This window comes from Helicoverpa armigera, chromosome 22 (assembly GCF_030705265.1).
Source record: "Helicoverpa armigera isolate CAAS_96S chromosome 22, ASM3070526v1, whole genome shotgun sequence".
Lineage (NCBI taxonomy): Eukaryota > Metazoa > Arthropoda > Insecta > Lepidoptera > Noctuidae > Helicoverpa > Helicoverpa armigera.
Window position 1 is genome coordinate 9,415,719 of NC_087141.1, and position 13,376 is coordinate 9,429,094.

A 13,376-nucleotide genomic window follows, 5' to 3' on the forward strand; every position below is an offset into this window, starting at 1 on the left:
TGTCTATAAATAGATGGGAAGCCCGTTAGTGGGCAGTGAATCATTTATTTGATTTGGTTTTGGGTTAAAATTATAAATCCCCGTAACTCTAGTATATTTTCGTTGAGTAAATGTATACTTATCTTTTTCCATTATTTCCCTATATGTATATTTTTTGCTATTTTCTATTCTTACCACAGCGTAATTTTTCTACACACTTTATATCACAAATGGTACAGCCGTTTCAAATAAACAAACGTGTGTCGCTTTATCAGCGAAGTCGATATGAACCAATGAATCGATTTGATTTGAATTAGGCACAGTGATTTAACAGTACACGTACGAAATTAACCTTTTGGGTACTTATGTAAGGTTTTTTTTTAATGTGATGTGTTTGTTATGATATCGTTCTGTTTACTGATACATAGATAACGCAGTATTTAAAAAAAAGTTTAAGTGTTTATTTATTTAAAAACAATCTTTGCAGGGTTTACCCTAACGCGACAGCTAAGTTTTTTTAAACGGTTTTATTTAGCTCACCCTGTTTGTTTTATTTATTCTTGGGTCAAATTTAGTAATTCAAATTTCACCCTCTTCCTGTCAACCGATTAATCTGAAATTTTGTATACACCTTTAATTCCGATGACAATACAATATAGTAATATCAATAACATTGTAAATCCAATATGGCCGCCGGCACAAAATGGCGGATAACGTAGATTTTATCAATCCCATCAATATGGGTATCAAATGAAAGGGCTCAACAAGTAGAATACAATAATACTATGCAAAATTGAAATCTAAGATGGCGGATAACGTAGGTTTTATCAATCCCATCAATATGGGTATCAAATGAAAGGGCTCAACAAGCAGAATACAATATACTATAGAAAATTGAAATCCAAGATGGCGGCCGCTACAAAATGGCGGATAACGTAGGTTCATTTGATACCCATGTTGATGGGTCTCAACAAGTAGAATACAATTTACTATGCAAAATTGAAATCTAAGATGGCCGCCGCTACCAAATGGCTGATAACAATTTTTTATCAATCCCACCAATATGGGTATCAAATGAAAGGGCTTCACAAGTAGAAAACTGTCAGTAACTCCAGCGGGGCCCAACAGGGCCAAGGCCTGCCTGGGCTGCGAGATTGTTCGAAAGAGTTACCGCGGCCCTGGTACATAAAAGGCCTACGACGGAACAAAACGGTTCTTATTCAAGAGTCTGGCACTCTCTCACCGCTGCTGACCCACAGCAGGAGAGGTCATGTGATGATTTTTGGGGTCGTTAAAAAAAAAGTACATATCTGGAAGGGCTATGTATTGAGGAATTAGATTGTAATAAATTGTCAGGTAAGAGACCGTGTAATAATGATGCACTAAATGAATTAGATAGAATGAGGAATATTCAGTAGGCATTTTCATTAAATACTAAAAACTAGAAAATAAAAAATCGGTAAAAAAACTTTTAAGTTAAACGGTTTTATCTTATGTGCACTGAAAACTAGAAAATAAAAAAATAGTTACTTACCTGTCAACCTACGTAGGTGGTCCCGGTCATATTAGACTAAAATAAAAACGTGGGGCCCCTGTGAAATCCTACCTATGGCAAAGCATATCTTTATACTTTGGTAGATCATGAGCTACGGCTGATTATTGATTGTCAAAATCTCCAGTTACGATTATAGTAAGTCGATGCAATTCACACCTATTACACCTCTAGAAGAGAGTACTACAGCAATAGTTAATGGGCCCCACGTTTTTATTTTAGTCCAATATGACCGGGACCACCTACGTAGGTTGACAGGTAAGTAACTATTTTTTTATTTTCTAGTTTTCAGTGCACATAAGATAAAACCGTTTAACTTAAAAGTTTTTTTTTTAAAGTTTGAGCATGATTCTGGAATTATCTGAAGAAGAACTGAAATTATAATAATGTTCATAATTTATATAACAAGTGTAATTTCCTATTTATTTCTCTACAAGATAAACACTACAAGTCCTAAGTTCAACATTTATCTAGCACTCTATATCAACATGGTCTATGACCTGTAACGTCATTCTGACATAATACGCACACACTTACAAATAAGTATAATAATTAACAATTAATTATGTGCACTGTTCGTCATAGTTAATGACGTACCTAGTTTCTTTTAAGTATTTGGATCTAACTTTATATGTCAAGTTATGATAATTGCAATTGCTGGGGAGTTTGTTCCACCACTTCTTCCTAGCAAAAACACATAGGAAGTGGTGAAGGGCGGGCGTCTTGGGGGCTGTCTTTTGTAAAGACGTTAAAAAAGTGCTGATTTACAGCCTACTTTGAATAAATGACTTTTGATTTGATTTGAAGTCTGAAATTGTCGTGGGATAATGAAAATACTGATTATGATTATGGAGATCTGGATTTTTCTAGCATACCTAATATGGCAAGGCTATGTAAGAAAATAATATAGTTTGTTTTATTGTCCAACTTATTGTGGTGTAGCTATGTGATAGCTAATAATCCGATTTCATACCTCATACACACACTTTCATATTTTTTCCTGCTACTGTGTCACACATACAATATAAATACTTAGTAAAAATGAATTTTTTAACCGATTTATCAAAAAGCAGGAAGTTCTCAATTCCGATATTGGAAAACTTCACAATTTTACCGACTTTTCAATTTTTTTAACACAATAATTCCATTTAACATATTCTAACATTATTATCTTTAACAAGTAACACTTAAGTAATGACACAACTCCGTCATGTCGAGGAAACGCCTCACGGTTTCACACGGGAATCGAACGCGTGACTATCTGGCACTAGGTATTTGTTTTAACCAGGAAGTCACTGGTAAGTAAATAGTGTTGAACGAAGAATAATTGAGAAACTGTGTTGTTTTGGTGGTATTTCCGTTTTGTAAGAAAATTGTTTTAAAATAAAATTCCGATTGGTTTGTGAAAAAAATAGGGTTTTTTCTTGAGAAAATTCCAAAATATCTAGTCTTAAATTGATCTATCTAAAATTACCTATTTATAACAAACACACGTATCTTTTCAGCAACTATGTCACTCAGTTTTCGGATAACTATAACTTACCTAAGAAAAAAAAAAACTATCAACATAGGAAATTGTACAATTTTCAATCACCTACTTACATACATACTTGTATATTTAAAAGCTCATAATATTACCAACATTTCATAACAACAAAAAAAATGTAAGGTAAAAACAGCAATTGTCGTCCGTCAGCGATCAGGAAATGACATGCGCGCAGTTGACAGTTACATACACCTCATTATTGCTATTACCATAAATAGAATTGTTATGAGCCAACTGCTAGTTTTACTGTATGTGAATATAGCACATAACATCAGACATACAGTTTTTTTGTTACTGTTAAAACGGACTTTTGTGAACGCGTAGAGTTTAAGTTTTGGGTTTTTAGCATTAAAATATCATTAGGTAGTTAACTCATTAGAATTAAATTGCCTTAAAAGCAGTCATTGTTAAAATCTATAGTCAGAAGCCAGCAAACATTTTGAGAAAATTCATGTTAAAAGCATGATAGGTTAGGATAGGTTAGGATAGGTTTTTCTCGTAAGTAGTTACTTAGCAACATAACATAAAACTAACCTCAATATGTGTCAAAAACAACGCAAACCTGCCCCATCATTAATCACAGCCCAAAATCAGCAAGGTAAAAACGCCACTTGTCGTCCATCAATCAACTCAACTACAAAAAAAATACTTAGGGTAAAAACGCCAATCGTCGTCCGTCGGTCCAGGAAGCTTTCGTGACAGGTAGTCGACACCTGTACAAGTTCTCTCATTACCACTATTACCATAAAAGAGAGATGATTGTCCAAGCAATTTAATCCAGTATTGATTTATAATGACTTTAAACGAATGTTTACGTTTTTTCCTCACAATTTTAAGCCAATTAGTGTAAAATAAAGTAAAAGTTTTTAAGGAAGTTTTTAAGGAATTGAATCTTGATTTTTGATTTGGTGGATGTGATTGATCGCTAATTTGATTTTGAGTGTTTGTGTCGGCAATTAGTAAAATCAACTTTGCGAGGAGTTGACTAACTTTAGTTTGTTTAGTTCTGTGAAAGCGATTGAATGTGCAATTCTGAGAAATACTCATAACTATAAAATTGATGTATTAGTATTAAGAACGCAATTTTCGAATATTTTAAGCTAAACTAGCCGTTTTCCCGCCCGTACCGGGATAAAATATAGCCTTTGTTACTTGTGACGAGTATAGTTTTCCAACAATTTTTTTTCAAAACGGATCAGTAGTCTCGGAGCCTTTAGGGTGCGAATACTCATGATATTAGTACCTATAGATAAACAGTACAAAAGCTTCAAAGGCACATTGACGATGCAGTTATCGATTTAATAATTTAGAACTCATTCAGAGCTGCATTTCGAATGCAACCACATTAGCTTCTAAAGGCTGCAAAAATTTCTCATGCCACACACGTCACCCCCAACGTTTAAGAAAGTGTTTGTCACAATTCTTTGTTACAAACAATAAGCTATAATCTTAAGATGGCCGTCTTTACCGCCTAACGCCTTAGGCAAGCACTTTCTTCTGCTTTGAAAGTTTAACCAGATTTGGCATATCCGCTCCTAATTGCGACCATTTGAGTGTGAAATGTACCGTAATAGTAATAGTTGGGTTTTATGACTGTCATTACATGTTTAAGGTTGCTTGATTATATTTTATGTAACGTTGTTGTAATTAGTTGTAAGTGATCGGAATGAGATGTTCGGATTGATCGAGAGCTGCCGTGGCTGGTTTGTAGGTAGATGGGTGGTCTAATTATTATGGGACAAGTAGTTAGGGAGCTATTTCTTGTAAAACAAAAGTTCGCAATGTTTATTGTGTGTAGTATCACTCTTTTTGTAGGTAAAGAGCTAGAGTAAGTGCCAGTATCTGTCAAAAACCAGTCTGGCATTTAGCGAAATTCAGTTTGTACTCATTTGATAATTTATTTCAGTGTTATATGGCCCATTTATCGAGGAATATCAGAAATCCATAACTTCTATTTAACGCTCTGTTCATATGACAACAATTCTTCAATACTTTACAAAATTCCATGTAGGTACCTAGTTACAAACTGTAATTTCCGAAATTGAACTCACTCGTCCCCATTTTTGTTATTCCCTTTAGTCATTAAACCTCACATTTCACATAAAGGCAAATAAAATTAAATTATAAATTTAAAAAAACCCCCGACCCAAAAAAAGTACGCAATAATTATGACAAAATGTTAAAAACGCTAAACCCTATAAAAAGCAAAAAATAACTTTTAACTCTACGTAAACTAAATTTTGTCGTGTCGGGGGACCGCTGTAATTCATTACTTTAGATACGTGTTTTTTTTTTTAAACGAATGTTGTAATTAGGTAGGTATCATTTGATTTATGTAAGTATTTATGAAGGTAAAAAGCGGTCCCCCGACACGTCAAAATTTAGTTTACGTAGAGTTAAAAGTTATTTTTTGCTTTTTATAGGGTTTAGCGTTTTTAACATTTTGTCATAATTATTGCGTACTTTTTTTGGGTCGGGGGTTTTTTTAAATTTATAATTTAATTTTATTTCATGCTTTTTAAAGGAGCTCCTTAATTTTTCCTTCTTTCATTTAATTTATTTTATCTTAAGATGGGGTCGCTATATGCGATCTCGGCCAAAGGAAGCTGTTTAACAATCCTCATGACAAACTATCTCTGGGAGAATTGCACAGATGCGTATTTACAGAGTGTACATAGCCAAAACGCATCCATAGGAAACTGCTCGCTGATATTTTGTAATGCTGTTTTTTAATTTGTGATTTCAAAGTATACACGAATTTTGCGTACTGCTCGAGTATAATTCGTAGCTTAGACGTGCACATGCATCATTCCAATTTATACACGGTCAAATTTAACTATTCAAAATTAATATTAGGTAAAGCATTAAATAAAAAAGGCTTTTGAATCTGAGTTTGTTGATTAAAAATGGGTGCTAATTAAACAGGCTTCTTTTTGATATCATTATTCGCCCCCAAAAATTTATGTTGCCTTCTAAATTACTAAGTCAGCCACAATTAACGAGCATCTAAATAATACTATCTTAGCCAGTAGTATCTTCTAAGTAAACCACTCTAAATACAACTCAGCATGATGGTTATTTTTTAGCATCTAAATTTGTAGCATGCATTCTAACAGTAAACTTCTAAAATACTATTAAATGACACCATAAAATATATTTAATTAGCTTCTAATTTTTTAACTCAGTACGTTTAAAATGTAAGCAAGCAACATGCAGCAAGCATCGCTTCTGTCAAGGCTCCGGTGCTGCGGGGCTCCGGCGGTCCCATGCGAGCTTATCGTCGCAGATGGTTTTCACGCTCACCACCGAAGCTTCGGCTTGCTGACCGGCTCAGCCGGCCAGCCTCAGCCGCGGCGGCGAGCGTTAAAACTACCTGCGCCTCAGCTCGCAGGCCGCCTCGCCCCTCCGCGCCTACGCGGTTTTGAATTGCACTCTAGGGGTAGAGCAGACAAGACTACGTGGAGTCGGTTTTGCAGCGATTCGTTTTCGTCACTAACTTCAATTTTTAATACAATGTTTTTTAATTGAAGGTTATAAATGGCAATATACTAAAAACGAGGCCCAGTTAGTAAATTAGATGACAATGTATAAGTAATGTTGTAAAATTAGAAGCTTAATCATATGTTCAATAAATAATTTTGTGGCTGCACTTATATTTCCCATAAAAAAATCAACTTGTTTAAAAAATATACTAAAAGAAATTGAATTTACGAGCATGATTAATATTTAAATTAACATTAAATGCTAGGTCGTGTTTTAATCAAAATGGCAGCATGCAACTGCAGATTGAAATCGTAAAGTTTTTCGCGCCTATTCCAGTGTATACACGATTAGTTTGCATGCGGACTAGCACTGTATATTATGGAACAAAGCAAGTTACTTTGGCCACTACAAAATATATGCGAGTATTTGCGTACTGCTACTGTATACATCGGAAGACTTTGTATAAAAAGTGAATTCCAATCTATTCGCGACTAGTTTCACACGCTTGCGTACTAGCCATGTATATACTGTAAATACGCTGCACAGATTGAGAAACAATAAAGATTAACCTTTGGACATTCTAGATTTTCAGCAAAAATATAAATCGGTTTATCCGTTTCATTCCGGCATTCCAGGGTTTCATCCGCCACATCCCATTTCCAGCATCAGGTTCTCGTCAATCAGAAACATGAAGAGAACTCGTCAAGACAAATTCAACGAGCCCAAACTCGATGGGTTTACTAAGAGGCAGTTCAGGGTTACGTCTCCTACCTTCGTGCCCTAACAGCAGACCAGCTCAGTGGTTCCAAAAGACATTAGTGTTACAAAGGACCATGAGTCAAATTGGGCTCATTGTCCAACAGAGTTATAGCATATGCCGTTGTGAAGGTTTTTGTTTGTACTAAAATTTTTACTATGGGCACTACCTTCAATTCCATGGCAAAAAAAAGATATGCACCTTAACAGGTTTTGTAGAAAAAGAATTGTTAGGATTCGTAGTGCGCTTGGTTGTTCATGACATAAAACCTAATTCGCAGGATTTGATTATGCTAGGATTATGGGACCACCTTCATCACTAGGTCAGGGTCTGATGATGGAAACCCTGAGAAATCGAGGGCAACTTTCGAAAATTGTAGGCGTGCATAGGTTAAAAACTTGACAATGAGGTGTACGTTTGATAACACTATGCAACAGTGAAGGTTTGGAGCTGACCTGATGATGGAGACCGGAGAAGGTCGAGGGAACTCGACAACTGAATATGTAAACTACCTCGTGTTTGGGCTTATATTATTCGTATTGAAAAGAACTTTCCACAAATGCGGATAGTGACAACTATGCTTGTCACTGAAAAGCCAAAAATAAGAAACTTTTTACAAAAAAATAAAACCGACTCCCAAAAACACTGAAAAGCTAAAAGAAAACTATTCTTAGGTGCATCGGCATAGAAGTCGGTGGCGTATAAACTCAGGAACATCCATAGGAGACATCAGGAGGCTCCATCTCTAGCACAAAGAAGAAATCGTCCACGGACTGTCCTCGGTATCTATATAACGAAACTAAGGCACACACAATTTAATCCACCGGCAGGATATTTAGACGACATTATTATTGGTATTGATTGAAATGTTAACAAAAATAATTTTAACTGTTAGCAGTTGTTTAATTTTTTATGTATACATTAAACCTGGAATTAAAACTAGTTAAAGATGTTCAACAACAAAACCTACAATGCCATAACAGCATTACTTTTTGCAGAATATTAGTTTATTTATGGTCGGAGAAAAATATTTATAGCAAAATAACCCCATGGATTCTTCGCAAAAATGAGTTTAAATCTTTATATTTAGTGCTTTACAAGTATATTCAAAGTGGTCTCATCTCTGTTGGTGGGTGAGCCCAGGCTTCATACATTTTTGCCCATGGTCCTTTCAGATCCCACATATACTTGCAAGTAAACTGAGCGTGTAACATTCCTATCACATCTAGCAAACGAGCTGATGACCTTGAAGACCTGAACCGATTTCCACCAAACATAGCTAAGAACACTCCTGACTGACATACCTTTTAAACAAAAAAAACCGCATTACAATCGGATCATCCGTTTGGGAGCTACGATGCCACATACACACACACACACACACACACACACACACACAGACACGTCAAACTTATAACACCCCGTCGTTTTTGCGTCGGGGGTTAATAAAATCACTAAAAATTATTTCAGAAAAACCTATAGTCAAATTAATGATCAGTATTCAAAATTAAGAGTTGTAGTAATATGTAACAGAACGCACGTAACATAGGATGATGTCAGCTATTGTCGACATGTCAAACTGCGGTGTATATTTTTTTCCTGTAATGTTAATGGTCTGTCTATGGCGTTGTTTTTGTATGAGTTTGGGCAGGAAATAGATGGTGTCAAACATATTATGGGTAGTATGGAAAATATACGTTTGTTTCGTAGTTACTTAGGTACATGACTATGGATTTTGAGAGAATTTTGATTAGGTATCTGTTCTCAGAGGATGTTCATTATTTTGAGCCTGAGAATTCACGATAAGAAACATATTTTAGTTTGGATTCAATACTTTTTTACCTCATACGTTAAACATGTCTAAAGTCTAAACCACAAATGTAAGACTCCAAAGATTTCTATTAACCGCTTGTGTAAAAGAGAATTAAACAAATTAAAGCCATAAAACCATGGAAAAATAACAATAGAATTGCACCAAACCTTAAAATGATGTAAGTTGCATAACACACGATTGCAACATCACATTTCCTCAAGAATTACCATACATTGCATAATTGAAAGATCAATTAATTCGATAGAATGACTACAAATCCATTACAAGAGATTGTAACAGTTATTAGAAAGAATTACATTGTGACGAGGCTTTTCACACAGATTTGAATCTACAAATCAGGCGAGTAGGTTGGGTGTGCCAATTGTTAGATATTTCGATAGAAAAGCGTTTTCCTTAGGTATCCATTTATTTGTCAGAAAAATTTCTAAAAATAAATTATTAATAAAAAAAATGCAAAATTTTGGAATTATAAGCCGGCAATACTAAAAATATTTTCATAAACATACCTACCCGCATTTTTCTAAGCAATTAGATTCGTTAAAAACATAATTCCATGAATAACCCAAATTCGCAATTCCTTTTACCAGCAAATTATTACCTCAAGGAAAAACCAGGCTAACTTAAACCTAACTTAGCTGTCAAGTTACAGTTTATAGCGAAACAGCGCCTTATAAACGATTGACGTCATATCGCCACAGACAATAAGGTTACCTCGCCCAATGCTACTTCACATGAGTGTACACTTGACATATTGTTGAGTGTAACTTAGCTAAGTTGGAACCATGTTAGTATAGGATTTAATCTGGCTTGTGTAAAGGTTATGGAGTGGTTTGGATAAGAAATTGGGGAGAAAAATGAAAGTGATTTTTAAATGCTGGGTATTTCAATAAGTTATGGTTACAAAGCAAGTTGCTGACGACAAAATCTAGCATGTAAAAAACAAACGAATTAACTATGGAGTAAATTCTGTATGTACTGAATACAATTCAAATAGACATAGCTTTGTTATACAAAAAACTAATTTCCTTATAGACAGTAGTACCTAAATTATTACTCCACCAGCAATTTCTTTAGTAACTCCCAATTATTAAATGAGTCAGTGAATTCCGCCATTGTTACTTCTCACCTAAATTGCGAAATTAATTGTTTTAAATGGGCACTCTAACTAGAATCTGCGTTATAACTGTTGCATGACTGACATTATCTACTTGTACATCATCTAGTGACATAATAACTTCGCAAATCCGAGTTATTATTGCGGTGAAATAATTGTGGATTTTATGCTTTAATTGAGCACCTTTTGTTTTAGATGAGCAATGTCTTAAAGCTATGTGAATCTTGATTTAACTGTGGCAAGATTTGCAACAGTTCTTCAAATGGCATTTCGCAAATATGCTATGGTATTTGTAACTGTATTGTGGTCACAGAAGATTTGTTTAAGATGAAATTCTTCGGTTAAATGACCAGCAGGGTCTCACGAATTAAAAGCATTGTTCAAAGCTATAGATTAACAATAAAACAGAGTTCAAAGATCCTACCAAACATAGTCAGAGGTTACCAACCCATCGTCTATAGGTTTCATTTCAACTTGTATCCCACACTAGACTTTTACAATACATTTTAATAAACTGACTCATGATTTTTTGTCGTCCAATTAACATATAACTAAATTGTTATTGAAATAAGACTAAGTATAACGTCTGTTATGGAGGTCCATAAAGTCCCACCTACGTTCGTTAGAGTACGATGCTCTAATAAATATATTTTTTATTGTCATAATCAGTGTTTGGTCGTTTAACAATTTATTATACGAGCTGAGATTGGATCGCCACATATAAGGATATCTGATATAATGATGATGATATGACATTGGGTGACCTTCGCTCCTTGTAAGAATTCGTATTGTTTTGAAGATTACAATAAAGGCGACGAATAAGCAATGTCATTTGGTTTAAATTTGATTATTATGCATGACTGAATAGATGAGCGGTGAATAGATTTGTTATTTTAAACATGTTTTTCATAAACTCAGTGCATTGCACATGTGTTTCACTGATCTTTGCCTGATTTAAAACACCAAAAAAGAATGTACATTGTTCACTAAAATAACTTTCATGATAAATTCAATTCACGAAAAAAACAAATTCATCAAAGCCATTGTCAATCATTCGCCTGCATCGATAAAGCATCGATTAAATCACAACAGAGTGACATCAAAATGTCGTCGCCCGCGCATGCATTCCCCGAGCGCCGCGCATGCCATTTCACCGAGCGCGCGAATCCTCGGCGGAAACACCCGAACGCTATGTGATCGGAATTACGAACGCTTCCTTCGTTCTATATTTGAAATTTTGAATTTCGTTTTTGTAGGACGATTATGAGTGTTTTCACCTTCCTGTTTTGGACTATATTTAGTTTATTTCTTGTGATGTGGTCAAGTTAAATTATACGGTTTTGGTAATTATTAATTAGGTACTTTAAATGGTTTTCCACGCTATTGAGTTTGTAATTGATCGGTTTCTTTGATGTGAGGAAGTCATATTATGTTGTGCTAATGATTTTACGAAGATTTGAGAGGTGTTGCTTTTGAATTTCGCAAACGCATTGCCATGCAACCTCCGCATTCCTTGAATACCTACTTACTATTCTGAATAAATATTCGTACCTACAGGTGATATTACTTAAAAGCTTCTTACTCAATGATCGTTGTAATTATACACTCAGCGGCACGGAATCTGGCCCAAGCACATTTGGGCCATTATAACCATTATTTAAATGAAAAATCAGAATCTTTCTTTTAAAATTGTTTAATTTACTCATTTTCTAAGAGCAAATGACTAACAGACAACAGGATTGTGAGGATGTTCATTAAGTTTCATTGAGTTAGAAAACAGAGTCCTTTACCGCAATAATCACCATAAACTTTTAAATTCAACATTTTTAACAAAACAGAAAGTTATCGAATTTTAATAATGGGTGTTTCTTCCTCTTGATCTGATGACTGCCTGCATACGATCTGGCATGCTCTGGATGATATTTTTATCTCCACCTGAGAGATCTCCTCCCAGGCAGCTACCAGAGCGGTTTTCAGTTCACTAAGAGTCCGTGATGGGTTACGACTTGCTCGGACCTGTCTTTTAAGCATGTTCCAGAAATGTTCTACAGGATTCATGGCTGGGTTTCTTTCAGGCCAGTCCAATTTTTGAACACCGACCTCGAACAAGTAATCGGTTGCGCAAAGAGCTGTGTGCGGTCAAGCATTGTCCTGCATTATACGAAAATCTTCACTTTCTATGAATCCCTGACAGGGTAAAACATAATTTTGAAGGATCTCTTCAATTTACCGCACTGTTGTCAGACGACTTTCGACAACCAATAATTCAGTACGGGCTTCTGAACTTATGCCTCGCCAAACCAAGATGGACCCACCATGAAAACCGACTGTTTGCTTGGTAGTGGTGGAAAAAAACCATTCTCCGCGCTTTCTCCATTCACGTTCACGGCCGTCTGGAGCTCTTAAGATGACTCTGCATTCATCGGTCCATAAAATTTTACTCCATTGGCCATGCGTCCAATTTGCATGTTCTCTTGCAAACTAAAGTCTGGCTATGCGATGGTGTATGAGAAGTTCCGGGCCTCGAGCTGGTCTTCGAGCACGCAGATCCCGTTCCTCCATCCTTCTTCTTATTGTGTACTAACGGACGTTGAGTTCTCTTGCTGTTTGCAAAGGCTGGCGTATCTCTAACGCAGTGAGAAACCGATTTTTCATTTATGCACTTACGATAAATCGGTCGTCGGGCGCCGACAAACACCTTACACCCCCACTTTTTGGTCTTCTTGTGTAAAGGCCAGCCTGGTCATGCATTTTCTATGCATATCTTTAACTTGTACGCGGTGCACTTAAAGTTTCAACCATCTTTCGCTGTGTACGCCCTTGACGTCTTAGCATCACTACTTAAGCAACTTGAGCTGCAGCAAGGGTAATTTTCAGATCAAATTGTGAAAAAAAGAGAAACAAAAAACGATCATAATCATTATTTTTTTTTGGAACGTGCTTAGTACTTCGGCAATTTCTGTCTAAATTTAAACTCAACTTTCCGCTTTCTGTTCCAACAACGGAATCTGTTTCTAGTGTTATAAAAGTTAAACAGACACACATTATTTTGTATTTTAATTAACAATTACGAAATTACTGACAATATGTCATATGAAATTAGAATTTACA

At 35.4% G+C, this 13,376-nt stretch overlaps 1 protein-coding gene across 3 annotated transcripts in view; it reads left to right on the forward strand.

Annotated features, from left to right (window-relative positions):
• Positions 1 to 13,376, forward strand: part of LOC110373635 (GAS2-like protein pickled eggs) — a 141,246-nt gene that overhangs the window by 90,215 nt on the left and 37,655 nt on the right. The gene's annotated exons all lie outside the window — the stretch shown is intronic.